This window comes from Schistocerca gregaria, chromosome 7 (genome assembly GCF_023897955.1).
Source record: "Schistocerca gregaria isolate iqSchGreg1 chromosome 7, iqSchGreg1.2, whole genome shotgun sequence".
In the NCBI taxonomy this organism is placed as follows: Eukaryota; Metazoa; Arthropoda; class Insecta; order Orthoptera; family Acrididae; genus Schistocerca; species Schistocerca gregaria.
This window is the reverse complement of record NC_064926.1, coordinates 165,181,330-165,201,570: the sequence shown is the minus strand read 5'-3', so window position 1 is coordinate 165,201,570 and position 20,241 is coordinate 165,181,330. Positions and strand designations below refer to the sequence as shown.

Here is a 20,241-nt window from a genome sequence, read left to right as displayed (position 1 = left end):
AGAGATCTTGTCTAAACTTTTTCGTACTCTTCTTAACAGTGAAAATTACACCCTTAGGTTACTCATTTTAACTGCAATTGTTGTTTTATTCCTTTCGCCACGTGTTGTATTTCTTTCTATGCGAAACTGCGGAAGACTACAAAATGTTTGTCCCCATACAGGTTACTGGGAGCAGTGTATTATCTGTTAAGAATAAAACTAATATTTTTTGTGCAATTTGTTACATGTATGCCACGCTGAGATGCATCGCAAGAATGCATAGCCACATTCCTACTGACAGCTCATCCTATCATCCCATGTTGCTGTTGTCAAGACATCCTACTTGCTTGATATCAAAACTGTATCCCAAAACAATGTATCCAGATCTAACAACGATGCCAGAAGGCAGTCAGCTGCAGGGTTTTGGGATGGTTATCCAGCAACTACGAGCTGAATGCCTGGACGAACTTATTTATAAAAAAGGAAGACAGCAAACTCATTAATGTATTTAAACAAATCTATTAAACTATTAGGCTGTGTATTTGAAATAAATGTGTACGAATGCAGAAAGAGAACTGAATTACCACTTTAAAATAGACATCATAACATGCAATTATGTATATGTTTGTGCACTGTGTTCGTTCTCTTATGTATTACTTCTGAAAAAACAATTATTTTAAACGAACAATGTATCTGAAAGAAATAATCTTGTAAGAGTGAGTTTGGTGACGTGTACAGACAAACATTTATGTTCGTGTCTGATGAACGTTATAGCAAAAGTACGTGGTAAGGATGAACAACTGACACTCTCCACGTATTAGCAACATTATGCTTTCAATGTAAACACTTTTTTCCTCCTGTCTGCCTCTTCGCTGTAAGAATTAATATGATCTCCTCTTGTTTTTGTTAAATAACTGCTTAGAATCTCAAGAGATTTAGACAGAAGACTGAGTGTTAACAATAGCCAAAGAATTTTCAAATTTAATATATCAGACTTTAAAATGCAGAAATGGAGTCAATGTCATTTTTGCATAACAATTGTAAAGAACTTTACAGATAATCATTATGAGTTTAGCTTTCTATACTTAAAATTTAATATTTCTGCCTTGCTAACGGCAAAAAAGTTTTTCCAAATCAGAGACTACACAATACATGATCATTTAAATTTTGTATGGAAGAAACAGGGTGAATAAAGTATCAAAAAACTAAGAAAACGTAAGGAAAAGACACATTATTGAGGAAATACAGGGTGTTCCAGAAGAAACTGCCAGTATTAAAACATATGAGAGGAACGATTTTTCGAAGCAAAAACTTTTGGTAAACATGGGTTCTAAACTGCATACCTTAAGACCTATGAACACTATTTCATCTTCGATACTGTGATACAAATCTGTTCTACTGCAAGTTCTTTCCTTTCCATATTTTGGAAGCAGATAGTGTGGAGCACAACAATAAAAAAATTGTCTAGTAAAAATAGGCTCTAAAACTAGTACCTTAAGAGCTATGAGTACTTCTTCAGTAGAAAAGATGTTTCACTGCAGCGAATATGAACAATGCTAACGGTATGCACTTTACAGCCCATGTTTACTGGACAGTTTTTTTCTTGTTTTGGTTCGAACTGCCACTTCTTAAAATATGGAAGGCAAAGAACTTAAAATAGAAGAGATTTGCTTCACAGCATTGAAAATGAAGAAGGTATGCTTTTTAGAGTCATGTTTTCTAGACTTTTTTTGCTCTGAATGATTGTTCCTGTCATATTCCTAAATACTGACCATGGCTCCCGGGATACTATAGTGGCAAAGACTAGCCAACCGGCAACGCACTTTGGCTCTTTTGAGAAATATTTGTTACGTTAACGATCTGTGGTAACGTCGCACTTCACGTGACATCGCTGCACGCATCTGGAGGAACTGACCCTCGTTGCGGTACCGTAATTCGTCCCACAGCAGCCATGATGAAAAGTACATTGCCTAGATAAATAAATCTGCAGTCATCTCTATTGCCAGTTTAGGAACGCTGAGCGGTGACGCCAACAACCGAGGTGGTGATGGAGGAATTGCGACAGGAGGGCGAGTGGCCTCGATTGGTCCTAACTGCTCTATTAGGTCTGCCAGTGGGGTCAGTCGCTGCTAGGCAACGACGCGCACCGCTTCACTTCGCACAGTCGCCTCCACTGCTTTGGCCCCCCATAAGGGTAAGTATAGATGGTGCTGCCGCACGTTCCGATTTTCGCGGCATATCCCGATTTCGAGGTGTATCGCGAAACGCACCACGAAAGCCTTCCACGGTCCGCCATACGTTCCAACTTTTAGACACTGAGACAATAGGAAACGGAATGCGTATTCAGTTAAGATAATGGTCAAGTACATTAAAGTTCCTAAGCCATCGAACAAGAAATCATTTGTCAGGGGGTCGTCGTCAACCGGTGAACAGAAGGGATGCCTCAGTGCACGCCCGAAATTATTTCCACAACGCGTGACATCCGTTTCGGTTTTATTAGAGCCACGCCGCTGTTTTCTGAACAGTGTGTAAGACTCTGCTCCCCTCTCGGCCAATGAGTGGTCGCGACTGCTCTTACAACTGCTGCTTTCATTCCACGGCGGTGAGCGCCTTTCTCGGGCGCCCCCTTGGCAGTTCCACGCTTTCGCTTATAGTGAGAAGTGAAATGGGGGAGGAACGTGGCTTTAAATGAGTAAAACACAAACACCCAGTCCGCGGAGGGAGGAAATCCCCGACCCGGGCGGGAATCGAACGAGGAAACCCGTATCGAGAGGCAGCAACGTTAACTACTCTTCTTTGATCTCATTTTGTTTTATATTGCTCGTTGAATTTATTCGCGGCGGACGTCCGATAACACCCGCTCAGGTTCTTCGTTGACCCGTTCACTAAGTTTTTTATTACAGAGGGTAGCTAACCATCTGACCGAACACGCTGAGCTACCGTGCCGGAACCAATAAGCCACGAGCTAAGGACGTTCAGTTCATTCGGCCGGTGGAAATACGGCTGGTAGGTGCTTTATCGAATATGTATCTATTTCGCAACGCGATAAATGCAAACACTTTCATCACAGCTCGTTTTATACATTAATTAATTACAGCAGAAAGTCTACACATCAGTCAATCTTATTAGTATTCTCATAAATTCAAAGCATACGATTCTTTATTAAGCGTATTTTACTTCGTATTGTATCCATTAGAGCGCGTTTCTTTTTGCATTAAGGCTTTTTTGTCGGCACTCTAATTAATCATAAATAACTACCAGTTAAAGTTCATACTTTCTATGAACAGAACAGTACCCTCGAGCATGGTACATTTGTACCAGCATATGATGAACAGAACAGTATCTTTCAGTGTACTTGTACCAGTACAGCAGTATATTCAATAATATATTATTAGAAAATCAGTAAGCCCCGGTTCTTTGCTGACTCGATCTCTCTTCTACAAAAAAAACAAACTTCTCACTTTTTACAAATGAGTTAACGTATTAAATATTTGACATTAAGCGAGAAATAGTTAAGAAAAAGTTTGAAATTACGTTTCAAGTTCGTTGGCAATTGCTAATTGCTCTCGTTATCAAACGCTGAATCAGTATAGTATGAGAAATTTGCGATCCGTTTTAAGCAAACCCTAGTTTTTTAAGCTTCTCAATATCTCTTGAATTATGTGTGGTACAATGATATAATTTGCAGGTACTTTCCCTTAAGTATGTGGATACTATCTGCCAAATTGGTTGCGAATGATGTTAGTAGCAGTAGTAGCAGTAGTAGTAGTAGTAGTAGTAGTAGTACTAGTATTACACTACTGGCCATTAAAATTGTTACACTAAGAAGAAATGCAGATGATAAACAGGTATTCATTCTATAAATACTGATTTCATTTTCATTCATTTGGGTGCATAGATCCTGAGAAATCAGTACCCAGAACAACCACCTCTGGCCGTAATAACGGCCTTGATACGCCTGGGCATTGAGTCAAACACAGCTTGGATGGCCTGTACAGGTACAGCTGCCCATGCAGCTTCAACACGATACCACAGTTCATCAAGAGTAGTGACTGGCATATTGTGACGAGCCAGTTGCTCGGACACCATTGACCAAGCGTTTTCAGTTGGTGAGAGATCAGGAGAATGTTCTGCCAAGGGCGGCAGTCGAACATTTTCTGTATCCAGAAAGGCCCGTACAAGACCTGCAACATGCGGTCGTGCATTATCCTGCTGAAATGCAGGGTGTCGCAGGGATCGAATGAAGGGTAGAGCCATGGGTCTTAACACATCTGAAATGTAATGTCCACTGTTCAAAGTGCCGTCTATGCGTACAAGAGGTGAACGAGACGCGTAACCAATGGCACCCCATACCATCACGTCAATGACGAATACACGCTTCCAATGGACGTTCACCACGATGTAACCAAACACGGATGCGCCCATCATGATGCTGTAGACAAAACCTCGATTCATCCATAAAAATGACGTTTTGCCATTTGTGCACCCACGTTCGTCGTTGCGTACACCATCGCAGGCGCTCCTGTCTGAGATGCAGCGTCAAGGGTAACCGCAGCCATGGTATCCGAGCTGATAGTCCATGCTGCTGCAAACGTCGTCGAACTGGTTGGTATCCTGCAAACGTCCGCATCTGTTGACTCAGGGATCGAGAGGTGGCTGCGCGATCCGTTACAGCCATGCGGATAAGATGCCTTTCATCTGGACTGTTAGTGTTACGAGGCCGTTGGGATCCAGCACGGCGTTCCGTGTTAACCTCCTGAAGCCACCGATTCCATATTCTGCTGACAGTCATTCGATCTCGACCAACGCGAGCAGTAATGTCGCGATACGATAAACCGCAATCGCGATAGGCTACAATCCGACCTTTATCAAAGTCGGAAACGTGATGGTACGCATTTCTACTCCTTACACGAGGCATCACCTGTATGAGAAATCGGTTGGAAACTTTCCTCATGTCAGCAGGTTGTACGTGTCGCCACCGGCGGCAACCTTGTGTGAATTCTCTGAAAAGCTAATCATTTACATATCACAGCATTTTCTTCCTGTCGGTTAAATTTCACGTCTGTAGCACGTCATCTTCGTGGTGTAGCAATTTTAGTGGCCAACAGTGTAATAATGGAGAAGTTGTCAACTGTAACGTCATGGCCGATGCTGAGGTCTGACTGCATGAACAGCAAAAATGCAGTAAGCAGTTTCTTTTTCCTTTTACCATTTTGTGTGGAGTGTTAAGTTTGTTGCAAGTCGTTAAGCGCTCTCATCCTCAAATTTGGATGAATAAAGTTCGGGTATTTGCACGACGTAAATTATGTTGCCTCAGGACATACACAGTTCCTAACTGTAAAACTTGTCTTACTGCGTTAAAACTGTAACATCTGATTTTACCTCTTAAAGAGTAGACTATGACAGCATTTTAAATTTTTAAATGCGGTCGCTAATTATGTGGAAAACTGAAAATTAAATTTTTGGTGCTCCTGGAAGGCCTTAGGTAGCCAAACTGAAACTGGGATCGGGTTAACGTGCCCTAGTTTAGCCCCTTAGTAATATACTGAAGTTACATTCCTAAGGATTTATAATTTACATCAGTTTTTTTGTGCCTCGGCTTTTATGTTCCTGTTGAGTCTGTTTTTTTGAACTACCACTCCCCATTCCCTATTTTCTGCAAAGAGGATCTGCCAAAAGTTAATGAAGTCCAGCATTCTCTCCTGGAGCTGACGTTTCACTCAAGAGAACTTCAGTTGGATACTACAAGGGGTGGACAACATCCACATCTTCATAAAGACTGTGATTCCGTGGTGATTCAAGAAACTTTCTGGAATGAGGGAGAAAGATAAATGTATCAGTTCGAGGTAAGGGAAACTGGTCTGGAAACGACGGAGCCCAAAATTATAGGCGAATACATTGATGAGCCAAAACATTCTTACCACTACCCAAAAGAGCGAGGTGGCGCAGTGGGTAGCACACTGGATTGGCATGCGGGAGGACGACGGTTCAATCCAGCGTCCGGCCATCTTGATTTTGGTTTTCCGTAATTTCCCTAAATCGCTCCACGTAAATGCCGGGATGGTTCCTTTGAAAGGGCACGGCCGACTTCCTTCCCCGTCCTTCCCTAATCCGATGAGACCGATGACCTCGCTGTCTGGTATCCTTCCCCGAACAAGCCAACCCCCAACCCTCAGCCAACGCTAGATTGTAGGCTGCCCGACGGCACTGAGCGCACGTCTCGCCGTAAGACAAGTGTATGAGCGGAGCACAGCCGAATGGGGAATCATTCCAGCGACGATAAGTAGCGAAAATTCGGAAATTCGTCGACTTAAGCAACTTCCACAAAATCCATATTGTTGTGACCCAGTGCCTGGCAGCGAGCATCTCGGATGCGGCATGCGCGTGCTACTGCCGTGAGAATCTATGGACAGTGGTCGAAGAATGCTGCAACCACGAGTAGGAGATGAGCAGGACGTTCCATGCCTCATCACAGAACATGGAGATCGGAGACTTTCCCGCTCTCTAATGCAGGAGAGGCGGCGGAGATCTATGTCAGACCTGACTACAGAATAGTGTTGGGTCAGGGAGTGTTTTTGAGCACACCTTTCAGCGCCCAGTGTTGAACTCGGTGTTCCGCAGCAGAGGACCACTGCGTGGTCCCATGTTGACCCAACAGCATCGTCAATTATGATTGCAGTGGGCACGGGATCATCTAGAATGGACTGCGCGTCAGTGGAATCGTGTCGGCTCATCAGATGAATCCCGTTTGTTATTAAATCTGGTCGACGGTGATATCAAGAAACACCTTCAAGGGGGTCCGTAGCTCGATGGAAGGTCCAACACACCCACTGGTCAGTAGAGAGCCAGTGGGTGTGTTGGACCTTCCACCGAGCTACGGACCCCCTTGAAGGTGTCCTCCTCAGACGGGGACGAAACATTGAGAATTGACACAGAATTCATCAACCAACCACGGCGTAACAGCCCAGATAATTATAATGGACATGACATTTCCGGCCGTGAAATTTTACATTTTAGTAGCAGAATGGTCACACAACCTCCCTCGAATACAGTTTCTGTAGATTTACACAATATAGTTTTGCTAAAACTAGGACGCCCTTTGTTCCAGAAGTTATTATTTAAGTTCCTCTAGCTTCTCTGTTAAGCTACGGTCACAAAGGCAGCGACATCGGTGGATTACGCCGATGACCTGCGTCGACCGAAAGTGATCGATCTTTTCAAAGCAACACGCCAGTATATGCACGGTATCAGTGCGATCGATCTCAGTGGAATTTAAATCCGTTTGTTTTCTTCTCCTGAATTGATCGACGTTCCGTCATGCAAAACATGAATTGTGAGAAATGTTTAAGTTTAGTGTAAGAAAGATGGAGCCTGTGGCATCCTGTGGATGCGAATTATAACAATAGGGATGTGTCTCAGAATCTACGGTCTGAAATCGCTATTTTATTCGAAACTACAAGTTTCGAACAACTTTAAAAAATTATTGAACGGTGACTAAGCACGTTGTGTGGATGCCCGCCCCTTTCAGCCTCATATTTATACTTAATTCAACCTGTCATCTGCAGCACAGGCAAATTCGTTGCAGGAAGTTTTAGGCCTAGGTTATAACCTCGCAACATTATGTGTTCAAGTGAGGAGGATGGTGTGTGAACATTTTAATGCTTAAAATTTCTGTTGTGGATCTAATTTGTGTTGTCGAAAGTGGGCATTAGCTGTCTACGAGCTATTATTATTGCTTACTGGTGTTTACATGCCAGGAGGGCGGCGATTCTGTTATTTGAGGTGGTTTGCAAATGTGGTATGAGTTTCCCCTTCTCAGACCTTTCGGTGTTCAGAGTATTTTGTTCTATAATTTATTTTTGTACACTGCACAACACAATTAAAGTGTCTCTTCTTTGATATCCCGTAATTGTCTCCAACTGCGACGCAGAATTATGAAACTTGGCTCAAAGATATTTACGAAGTTCCTCTACAATGATACAAAAGCGTGGTACCCGCGACGGAACCCTCGGGCTCGGCTTTGCTTCAAACAGCAAAGTGTCGACACTTGCGGAAAACGGCCACAGCTCAGAAGTTAACGTGAGGTATAAAATGGCTTACTGACGTTACGACATCAAATTTCACCACAATCCTGCCGACCTCTCGGTGGGAAGGTCGGCATACCCGCTCTTAGCCACATTTCAGCCCTTCTCTTGATGCCTCTCCTATGAAAGTCGGAACCACGACGACCCATGTTGAAAGCCCGCAGTTCGCCTATGGGTGTCCCACCGAATAGCATTTCAGTATTGTCGCTCAGAAGCGACGTGAAAAACCCCAGGAGGCTGCGTAAAGGGGATCAAGAAACCCACCTCTTCGGTTTGGGAGTTGATTCGCACACATTTTGCAGTGTAAAACGACAGTTCACTGTGCCGTGAGTAATAGGACTATGTTCTTGACAACGATGTCCCTGCTGAAACTCCCCAGTTGACTGAAATCTTCTCTAAGAACAATGTGGCGTTGCAACCACACTGAACCTAATCTGACCCCTTTGGAGTGTAGAACGACCGCAGTTCTTCCCCAGATATTCACGATGGAACCACTAGGGGCTGTTGCAAAGTATTCGACTAAAGTGGAAAGTGATCCAGAACAGTGAAGGTTGTTCACGCTTTTTCAGCCCTCCTGTTTCACACCCTCCTGTGGCGTGAACATCCATGAATAAAAGGTCTAAGGCTCCCTCTAAGATCCCCAGTTCGGCAACACACCAGGTGCTTCCTGTGCACATTTGTTGAGCACTTTAAAGACGTACCTGCACAGAGATTTAAACATCCATTCAGCTGACAACTGGCTCTCCACTAACGCTCTAGTGCCTGCTTGTAGGCATCGGAATCTAAGGCGAGTTGAAGGGGTTGCCTCCCGTCAGGCGCTACAGCTGAATTACAGCGCCAATCAGCAGAATGGGTACATTTTTGATGTACTCAGCAATTTGCAGTGAAGACACCAGGAGTGTTGCCGTACTGAGCGTCTTAGGAGAGACCCTTAGTTCTTTTATTCAAGTATTTGTCAATGTTACACTCTACCATTATGACGCAACAAGAAGGTGTGAAAAGGAGGGCTGAAAAACGAAACATACCCTTTGCTACTTTGGATCACGTTCAAATTTCGTCAGATGCTTTTGATAGGTCCCTAGTGGTTTCAAAAGGGCCCTAGTGGTTCCACCCTGTATACCAGAGGGAAAACTGTGGTCGTGCTACACTCCAAAGGACTCGGATTAAGTTCATTCTGCTTGTAGCCCCACGATGTTCTCAGAGAAAGATTGAATCGCTCGTGGATTGTGACCAGTATCGAACGTTGTCAAGAACGTCCAAGAACGTCGTATTGTTGTTCACCGCACTGTGAACTGTCGTTTTAGCTGTCAGATGTGTGAGAATGAACTCCCAAGGGAAGGGGTGGTTTCTTTGACGCCCTTTACGTTACCTCTTGAGGCCTTTTCGTGCCAATTCCCAGCGGCGATGAGTCTGCAATGGTTTCCTCGGCCCCTATAGGAGAATTGTGGGACTTTAACGCTTGCGTCTTAGTTCTGTCCTTATTCGCGGAGACATCAATAGAATTGGTTACATGAGGTTAAGAGAGGCTTTGATGACGCATCCGTGGCACGGCTCGTCCACAGTGGCGTTGGACAAAATTCTGGTGAGATTTGGTTCCAATGTCACATCATTAACCCACCTTTCATCTCACATGAGCTCCTGATCTCTGGTCTTTCTCACATAAGTCGACACCTTGCTGTTTGATACGTCCACGTGCTATGGTCGCAGGTTCGAATCCTGCCTCGGGCATGGATGTGTGTGACGTCCTTAGGTTAGTTAGGTTTAAGTAGTTCTAAGTTCTAGGGGACTAATGACCACAGCAGTTGAGTCCCATAGTGCTCAGAGCCATTTTTGATACGTCCACGGACACGAGAGTGACGTCTCAAGGTGCCACACTTTTGCGTCAGTGTAGAGAAATGTTGTAGGCACCTTCGGTCCAAATTTCAAACGTCTGTTTCGCTATACGGGACAGTTACGGGTATGCAAAACATGTTTTAACTGTGTTGCGCGGTGTACTTCACAGGTACCATGAAAGACAGTCAGTAAAGTTAATAGATAAATATCTTATTCGCTGAAGTTATTTGAAGTTTTGTTTGTTATCTTGTTTTTCATTGTCGTCATATAACACTACCGGCTACTACTATTTAGTTTTGACAGTGAACGTTTGCTATTCGTTAAGAAATCAAACTATATTTCGATATCCAAAAGATTATGTTTTGGCAGGGAGCAGTAGTTGAAGTAGTAAGAATCGTACCAAGGCCCTGGTACTTATAAAGTAAAATTTAATTAAAGGAAAGAAAAACAGTCGCCACCCTAATACAGCAATGTGTTACCAAGAGGTTATACTGTTCATTATTAAAATAAGTATTCTGTATGGCTTTGCTTGATACTGAAGTGTTTTACAAATAGGACATAATCTAGGAAGCATTAGAACAGAAATTTCTCATGAGCTACACAGATGTAGACTTAAAACGTTTTGGCAACAAACTGACTCTCATTAACGCTCAGTGCCTAAATTCAGAATAAGAAGGCTACTGTAAATCGCTCGATATCAGTTATTGTTATGATGGCTCAATGGGGACCCAGAAACTATTCTATCACTCGACTGAGGTCAGACCTGAACACGACTAGTAAGACACAGCTTGAAAACATTTTTAAACAAAAATGCTACAATATAATAACTTTGATTGATCCGTGTAGCAATATTTATTATGATGGCCCTTAAACTGCAATGGCCAATAAGAACTTAATATAATGAAACTTCCTGGCAGATTAAAACTGTGTGCCCGACCGAGACTCGAACTCGGGACCTTTGCCTTTCGCGGGCAAGTGCTCTACCAACTGAGCTACCGAAGCACGACTCACGTCCGGTACTCACAGCTTTACTTCTACCAGTATCCGTCTCCTACCTTCCAAACTTTACAGAAGCTCTTCTGCGAACCTTGCAGAACTAGCACTCCTGAAAGAAAGGATATTGCGGAGACATGGCTTAGCCACAGCCTGGGGGATGTTTCCAGAATGAGATTTTCACTCTGCAGCGGAGTGTGCGCTGATATGAAACTTCCTGGCAGATTAAAACTGTGTGCCCGACCGAGACTCGAACTCGGGACCTTTGCCTTTCGTGGGCAAGTGCTCTACCAACTGAGCCATGTCCCGAATTCGAGTCTCGGTCGGGCACACAGTTTTAATCTGCCAGGAAGTTTCATATCAGCGCACACTCCGCTGCAGAGTGAAAATCTCATTCTGGAAACATCCCCCAGGCTGTGGCTAAGCCATGTCTCCGCAATATCCTTTCTTTCAGGAGTGCTAGTTCTGCAAGGTTCGCAGAAGAGCTTCTGTAAAGTTTGGAAGGTAGGAGACGGATACTGTTAGAAGTAAAGCTGTGAGTACCGGACCTGAGTCGTGCTTCGGTAGCTGAGTTGGTAGAGCACTTGCCCGCGAAAGGCAAAGGTCCCGAGTTCGAGTCTCGGTCGGGCACACAGTTTTAATCTGCCAGGAAGTTTCATATCAGCGCACACTCCGCTGCAGAGTGAAAATCTCATTCTGGAAACATTCCCCAGGCTGTGGCTAAGCCATGTCTCCGCAATATCCTTTCTTTCAGGAGTGCTAGTTCTGCAAGGTTCGCAGAAGAGCTTCTGTAAAGTTTGGAAGGTAGGAGACGGATACTGGTAGAAGTAAAGCTGTGAGTACCGGACGTGAGTCGTGCTTCGGTAGCTCAGTTGGTAGAGCACTTGCCCGCGAAAGGCAAAGGTCCCAAATTCGAGTCTCAGTCGGGCACACAGTTTTAATCTGCCAGGAAGTTTCATATCAGCGCACACTCCGCTGCAGAGTGAAAATCTCATTCTGAGAACTTAATATAATGATTATTTTGTTCAATTACTTTTAATACTGAATAAACTTTTGGTAAGAATGAAAATTAAACAACGTAATTAGCTCTTTTGCTTGACTTTAGGCTTTTGCAAAACTTGACCTATGTGTCTAAGCCAGTTTACGTGATGTATTTTAGAAATAAAGTCAAAAGTCAACGAGCAACATTAAAGAAATAAATACTTCGCTGTTCAAAGAAAGAGGATAGTCGGATACACTGCCTCACTAGGAAAACTGGTCTGTCTAAATAACACGACAAAGGAGTAAGCCAAGGTTTTCGACACTAAGTTTAACTAAAATCAATTAGTATTTGCAAATACAGCGAATAATCGTTCCTTGCAAGTAAATGTTAGGGTTGTTCATAAGTTCACAGCTTTTTACCATAAGTTTAATAAACAGAACAGGTACACACAACAGAGATCTCAGTCATCAATAATATATTCTCCTTCACTATTTACAACTGTCTGCAAACCATGGGTTAACTTTTCGTTTCCGAAACTGTATAAACCACGTGGTTTTGAAGCGAAGAACTCGTCGGGACATGTCCGGAGTGCATTTTCTTCCGGAAAGGAACTTCCTTGAAGGTTATTCAATAGAGAGCGGAGAAGATAGATATCTGAGAGCGCAAGATCAGGTAATAAAGGTGGGTGCGGAATGACTTCTCAACCCACCTACTGTATAGAGTTCTTTATCAGTGTAGCAAAATGCGAGCGCGCGTTATGGTGGAGAAGTGTCACTTCACGCAGTCTTCCTTGTCGTTGTTTTTGGACTGCATGTGGAAGGCGTCTCATTTTCTGACAATAAATGTTAGTAATGATAGTTTCACTTTGGGGAAGCAATTTGTAATAGAACCACACAGTCGCTAATCCACCAGATGCAATAACTGTATCTTTTGTGGATGCGTACAGGTCTTTGTACTGGGAGTTGCTGCTTTGTTTCGGCTCAACCATTCCTTTTTTTCTTTTTGTTAACATAAAGACATCATTTCTTGTCACCATTAACGATACATCATAGAAATGGGCGTGTTGTTTGCGAGCCAAATGATGACGAACGATTCAAAAGCTACCACCAGGTGATTTTCATATTTTTGGCGTAGAGCGTGCGGTACCCATACACAAGATTTTAAACCTTCCCTGTTGCATGCAAATGCCGCACAACTGTGGAATGAACAAAATGCGACATATATGCCAGTTCTCCAGTACACTGACGTGGATCATTGTGGATTAATACGTGTAAAGGATCTTCATCAAACCCCGAAGATTTTTTATCTTGGAACTCTTCCATTTGGTCCGTGTTTGCAAAGAAAAACAGTAATATCAGAAATTGAGTCCGCCTTGATGCAAAACACCTTGTTATTCGTTTATTTCTTTATCATCCCAAACTAATTTCGGTGACTAACATCACCATCATCTGTGTTTTTTTTTAAATCTAAAAGTGCAGAAAATAGCATAGTTATACAAACACAGTAAAACACTAACACTCGAGACTTCAATCCGAGCCTAGCAAGAGAACTAGTGACAGAGGAAATGAAGCAAATCATCAGAAAGAAAAAACCGTCCATAAACACAAATAAAATAAACACATCTGATGAGAAAACCATAAACAGCCAACACAGAAAACTAAAACTACGCAATGCTCTCATCACCAAGGCAGACAAAGGGAATGCTCTAGTCTTAATAACAGAGGCAGAATAGATTGAGAAAACAGAAAAAAATTCTAGCAGAGAATGAAGTAAGCAAGTTAACCAGTGACCCAACACAAAGATACCAAAGAAATGTAAAGAGCAAACAACACAGTTCAGAAAACACTAAGGCCAATCAGGAATACCTCAGACAAATTCAGCAACGCGGGAATATATCTACTCACTTGCAACTCCTGTCAGGCCCAATACGTAGGAAAAATAAGCAGAAATTTCCGAACGAGGTACACAGAGCACATAAGAGCTCTAAAAAGTGACAGCACATATTCAACTTTCGCAGAACATCTAATGAACAAAAACCATAACCCCATTAATATCGAAAACGATCTACACATTCTGAGAAACAGCAACAGTCTATAGCGACAACTCACAATAGAAGAAAGTTACTAAATACGAAAGGCTGTAATCGAAGGGAAAAATGTAATAAATGAAAACACAACACTTTGCAACAACACACTCTTTACTGCACTGAGAGAACTGACCAAGGACACAGAACAGAAAGCACACACACGTAAAACAATCACTTCCCCATCACACACGCAGACATAAATAATGAACAGAAGTCGTCGTAATTCGCGCTACTGTTTTCATAGCCTTTCTCGCAACATGCGATACACCTCTCGCGACACACGCGAACAGCGAGATAACGTAATGTTCTGGATCAGAAACAAGGCGCGAAAGTTTTGTTTTTCTGTGTATAAAAGCAGCCACATACCATCCAACGAACGTGAGTACACAAATAGCTAAGTAACAGCTCAGTAACTGGTTTCCAGAACGTTAACACAACCCAAAGTACACAGGGTGAGTCACCTAACGTTACCGCTTGATATATTTCGTAAACCACATCAAATACTGACGAACCGATTCCACAAACCGAACGTGAGGAGAGGGGCTAGTGTAACTGTTTATAACAAACCACAGAAAAATGCACGGAAGTATGTTTTTTTTTACTCAAACCTACGTTTTTTAAATGGAACCAAGTTAGTTTTGTTTGCACAACTGAACATATAAACAAATACATAACCAGTGCCGTTTGTTGCATTGTAAAATGTTAATTACATCCGGAGATATTGTAACCTAAAGTTTACGCTTGAAACCTCCGACGTTCTGATGCGTGCTGTAACAAACACGGGCCACGGTCGGCGAGTAGCATCTGCAGGGACATGTTTATGATGACGACCGTGTTTACGAGTGTGGCTGTAGTGCACTGTTGTGGTTTGGTCTAGGTGTTTCTGTGTTCGCATGTAGCCTTTGCTGCTATTGTTATTCTGCATTCGTCTCCGCACGCAAACCAAATGTAGTACACCGTGTTACCAGACGTCTGCGATAGTGTAGTGTTGTAGGAACTGTGACCATGGTGTATTCGAACTCTAAAAAGGCGGAGATGATATTCATTTTTCTGTGTCGACGAAATGCAGCTGAAGCCTGCAGGGTGTATGCAGAACGGTTCCCGGACAGAGAGCATCCAACCTGCCGCACATTGCAAAACACCTACCGCCAACTGTATGCAACAGGTATGGTCGTAGCACGCAAACGGGTCCGTAACAGGCCCGTCACAGGAGAAGCGGGTGCAGTTGGAGTGTTAGCTGCTGTTGCCATGAACCCACATATGAGTACACGAGACATTGTGAGAGCCGGCGGACTGAGTCAAAGTAGTGTCATGCGCATACTGCATCGTCAACGCTTTCACCCGTTTCATGTATCACTACATCAGCAATTACATGGTGATGACTTTAATCATCGAGTGCAATTCTGTCAGTGGGCGTTGCAGTTCTACCTGTTTACCGATGAAGCGGGTTTCACAAACCACAGGGCAGTGAATCTACGGAATATGCATTACTGGTCTGTGGACAATCCTCGCTGGCTCAGACAGGTAGAGCGACAGCGACCGTGGACCGTAAATTTATGGTGCGGAATCATTGGCGACCACCTTATTGGTCCTCACTTCATTGCAGGGGCCCAGACAGCTGCAACATACATCGCGTTTCTACAGAATGATCTGCCAACGTTTCTCGAAAATGTCCCACTGGAAACGCGTCGACGTATGTGGTATCAGCATGATGGTGCACCTGCACATTCTGCAATTAACACTAGGCTGACCCTTGACAGGATGTTCGACGGGCGTTTCATAGGACGTGGAGGACGCATAAATTGGCCAACCTGTTCTCTTGATCTTACACCTCTGGACTTCTTTCTATGGGGTACGTTAAAGGAGAATGTGTACCGTGATGTGCCTACAACCCCAGAGGATATGAAACAACGTATTGTGGCAGCCTGCGGCGACATTACACCAGATGTACTGCGGCGTGTACGACATTCATTACGCCAGAGACTGCAATTGTGTGCAGCAAATGATGGCCACCACATTGAACATCTATTAGCCTGACATGTCGGGACACACTCTATTCCACTCAGTAATTGAAAACGGAAACCACGTGTGTACGTGTATCTCACCCCTCATGGTAATCTACATGTGCGTCAGTGAAAAAGACCAATAAAAAGGTGTTAGCATGTGCACGTAATGTGCTGTTCCCGTCTCTTCTGTATCGAAGGTCCATCACCGTTCCCTTTGGATCCCTATGTAATTCGGTGCTCTCCGATACACACGATCGAACAGCGGAGGAGTGGTACTCAAGCGTCAACTTTAGGTTACAATATCTCCGGATGTAATTAACATTTTACAATGCAACAAACGGCACTGATTAAGGTTTTTTTTATATGTTCATATGTGCTAACAAAACTAACGAGGTTCCATTTAAAAAAACATAGGTTTGTGTTAAAAAAACACACTTCCGTGCATTTTTTATGGTTTGTATTAACCAATTACACTAGCCCCTCTCCTCACGTTCGGTCTGTAGAATCAATTCGTCAGTATTTGATGTGGTTTACGAAATATATCCAGCGGTAATGTTAGGTGACTCACCCTGTATATTACTGACATACGAAGTTCACCTTTTAGCATTTTGTTTACTAACATCCGCTCACATGTTTGCAGACGACATGATGCTCGGTAAGTAAAAAACGGCAACAGAAAAAAGAGCACAGAAAATATGCCGCAAACAGCGCCAATAATTGCTTAAAACATGATGTAACATACAATAAATAACGTAATATGAAAGTATCCGTAGAAAACAATATTTCAAAAGACGAATAGTAAAAATTTAATGATGTTTTACTGCGTTTGTATAACCATGCTATTTTCTGCATGTTTTAGATTAAAAAAAAACCCACTGATGATGGTGATATTTGTCGCCGAAACTAGTTTGGGATGATAAAGAAATAAACGAATAACAAGGTGTTTTGCATAAAGGCGGACTCTGTTTCTGATATATCTCGGAGATCTTCCTGAACATGGAGTGTCACTAGTGTGAAGACGATCCTCCTTAAAACGACAGAACCATTTTCTTGCCGTGTTCTTTACATTGGCACTATCCCTATAAAGGGCGTAGATATTTGTGGCTGACTCCGCTGCTGTCACCCTTGTATTGAACTCAAACGGAGGAATCTGTTGGAAATGTTCCGGTTTCTCCACTTGGCAGTCCATTTCCTGGCGTCAACAGCTCCACTCACTATCTCCGAATAACGAAATGACAATATATACACTCAAATAGCTATAGTGAACTACAAATATAAAACAACACTCCATAAATAAACCTATAGCAACCGGAATATCAACAAACAAAACAAAACAAAACAACCTAAAACAATATTAACACTTCACTTGAGATATAAGTGTTGGATGTGGCGATCTTCTCTGGCTAAAGAAAGGCAGAAAACTTACTCACGGCTCTTGATCCATAAAGGCTCTGAAAATTGTTTTCTTGGTGCCGAATTTTTGTGATTCAGAGCTAACCAGTAAATCTCACTAATAATTAGTCGTTATCTTCCACATCCGAGGCATTATCACATCTACCTTGTTACGTTCTTAGCATCATTCAGCTCAGAAAATTTGAACAGTTTGCATGTTAACCATCGGCTGACTGTGCCTCAAACACTGCTTCTGATTCTTCCGCCAAATGCACCTTTTCTATTCCCGTCATGCGGGCTACGTAGCATCCCGCCTTCCATTCAGATTTTACATAATTACAAACCTTCGTGACTAATAACTAGTTCTACAAATTCTATTTTAAAACAGCAGCGGTTGAGCAGAACACAGATTTGGAAAATACATGAACAGATTTATTACAATGATGCAGACTTACAGGAAATATGAATAAACATTTACATAGATGCTCAATCAAAGAACTTGATGACACAGATAACACATTAAGCAAAAGATACAAAAAGTTACATGAAATAGATATGGTCGATCGCGAATATCAGTGTCACGGTCACGAATCGACTATGTAATAAAACGTTTCTCTCCTTATCTCGCGTATTTCTAAGACTTGTTTGGTTCAAATGGCTCTGAGCACTATGGGACTTAACAGCTGTGGTCATCAGTCCCCTAGAACTTAGAACTACTTAAACCTAACTAACCTAAGGACATCACACACATCCATGCCCGAGGCAGGATTCGAACCTGCGACCGTAGCAGTTGCGCGGTTCCGGACTGCGCGCCTAGAACCGCGAGACCACCGCGGCCGGCACTTGTTTGCTTATTCTAATAACTGAAGAAGAATGTTGAGCACGTACCAGTTTCTTTTAGACATAGACGTAGCTCATTCACATGCGTTCGTTGTCTTTTCAATACCTGAAGCCGCAGTGCAGCACTCGCCTAGATGCACAGTGAAGACCTTTGACGACGCTGCCTGGCGAGGGTTGTCGGTTCGACTGCGACGGCAGCCTTACAGTTTCTTATGGGCTATACACTGAGCTGATACCTCCCAGTATCGAGTCGGACCTCCTTTTGCGAGGCGTAGTGCAGCAGCTCGACCTGGATGGACTCAACAAGTGTTTGGAAGCCCCTGCAGAAATACTGAGCCATGTTGCCTCTACACGCGTCCATAACTGCAGAAGAGTAGCCGTTGCCAGATTTTGTGCAGGAAGGGTCGTATCGATTACGTCCAACAAATTTTCGTTGAGATTCTTGTCTGCCATTTTGGGTGGCCATATCATACACTCAAATTGTGCAGAATGTTTTTCAAACCAGTCGCGAACAATTGTGTACCCGTGACATGGAGCATTGAGATCCATAAAAATTTCGTCTTTGTTTGGGAGTAAGAAGTCCATGAATGGTTGCAAATGGTCTCCAAGTAGACGGACTTAACCATTTCCAGTTAATGATCAGTTTAGTTGGACCAAAGGACCCGGTCCATTGCATGTAAGCACAATCCACCCGTAACTCTCCAGGCTTTCCCGGTGATCTAATGACATGTTGGGTTGTCGAGTGTTCTGCCAGATATCAGCGTTGTACTTGCACGATATTTCGGTCACGTAGCTCGTACCCTTCATCAGGTGCGACCTGAGACTGCTCCTCGAGTGGACCTGGTCCAGTATTTATGTATAAATACTGGACCTGGTCCACTCGAGGAGCCGTCTCAGGTCGCACCTGATGAAGGGTACGAGCTACGTGACCGAAATATCGTGCAAGTACGACGCTGATATCCGGCAGAACACCCGAGAACCCAAGATGTCACAATCCACACCATTACGCAGCCATCACCATATTGCGCAGTGCCAAGGGCAACTTGGGTCCATAGCTTCGTGGTGTCTGCAGCATATCTTAACACTACCATCAGCTGTTAGCAAAGGCACTCGTGTCGGTCGTCTGCTGCCCTAACCTATTAACGACAAATTTCGCTGCACTGTCCTAACGGAAACGTTCCTTGTACGTCACACATTGATTTCTGCGCTTATTTTACGCAGTGTTGCTTGTCTGTTAGCACTGACAACTCTACGTAAACGCCGCTGCTCTCGGTCGTTAAGTGAAGTCCGTCGGCCACTGTGTTATCCATGGTGAGAGGTAATGCCTCAAATTTGATATCCTCGGCAACCTCTTGACACTGTGGGCCATTCTGCATACAAATGACAGGTCCGACGATGCACAGCCATTTTATACCTTGTGTACACGGCATTATCGCCATCTGTTGATGTGCATATCGATACCTGATGACTTTCACCACAGCGTCCAGCCACCTTACGATCCTAGCAGCGAATCTCTGGATTCGTTCAATATCTGTGGTCATCTCTATTCCATAAGGAGTCTAAACACCTGTAGAGTAGCCTATAATCGGCCACATTAGCGTATATTTCATGAGATTTCCGCTACTGACGAACTGCTCTTCTCCAGAACGCTTCCAACACGAGAATATCTGCCATTCTCCTTTCCTAACACTGCCCCCGAGTCCTTTTGCATTTCCCTCCTCTACCTCCTCTCATTCCTTCTCGCGTCTGCCCTGCCCCTCTCCCCCTTTATGATTTCTCTCCCTCCTTGGTTCCCCCCCCCCCCCTTTTCGTTTTTTCCTTCCTCCCTCCTTGTTCTTCCCCCTCCTCCAGGTCCCCCCCCCCCCCATCTGCCTTTGGCTCGAGAGTGTCATCTTTGTGCCGCCATTTTCGTACAGTGTTTTACAGTGAGTGTTCCGTTCTGTGTTTTTTTTGGGAAGTGTTGCGAACGGCCATCATACTGTCGCTGGGTGTGCTTTTTATCTCTTGCGAACAGAAACCAGACTATCGCCATGTTTTTTAGTTGTG

At 43.5% G+C, this 20,241-nt stretch overlaps 1 protein-coding gene across 1 annotated transcript in view; it reads left to right on the top strand.

Moving 5' to 3' along the window:
* Positions 1–2,094: 2,094 nt before the first annotated feature.
* LOC126281385 (cytochrome P450 6j1-like) overlaps positions 2,095–20,241 on the top strand; it is a 134,396-nt gene continuing 116,249 nt past the window's right edge. Inside the window, exon 1 of the mRNA XM_049980309.1 lies at positions 2,095–2,173. The gene's annotated coding sequence lies outside the window, so the exon portion shown is untranslated. The remainder of the gene's footprint in view (positions 2,174–20,241) is intronic.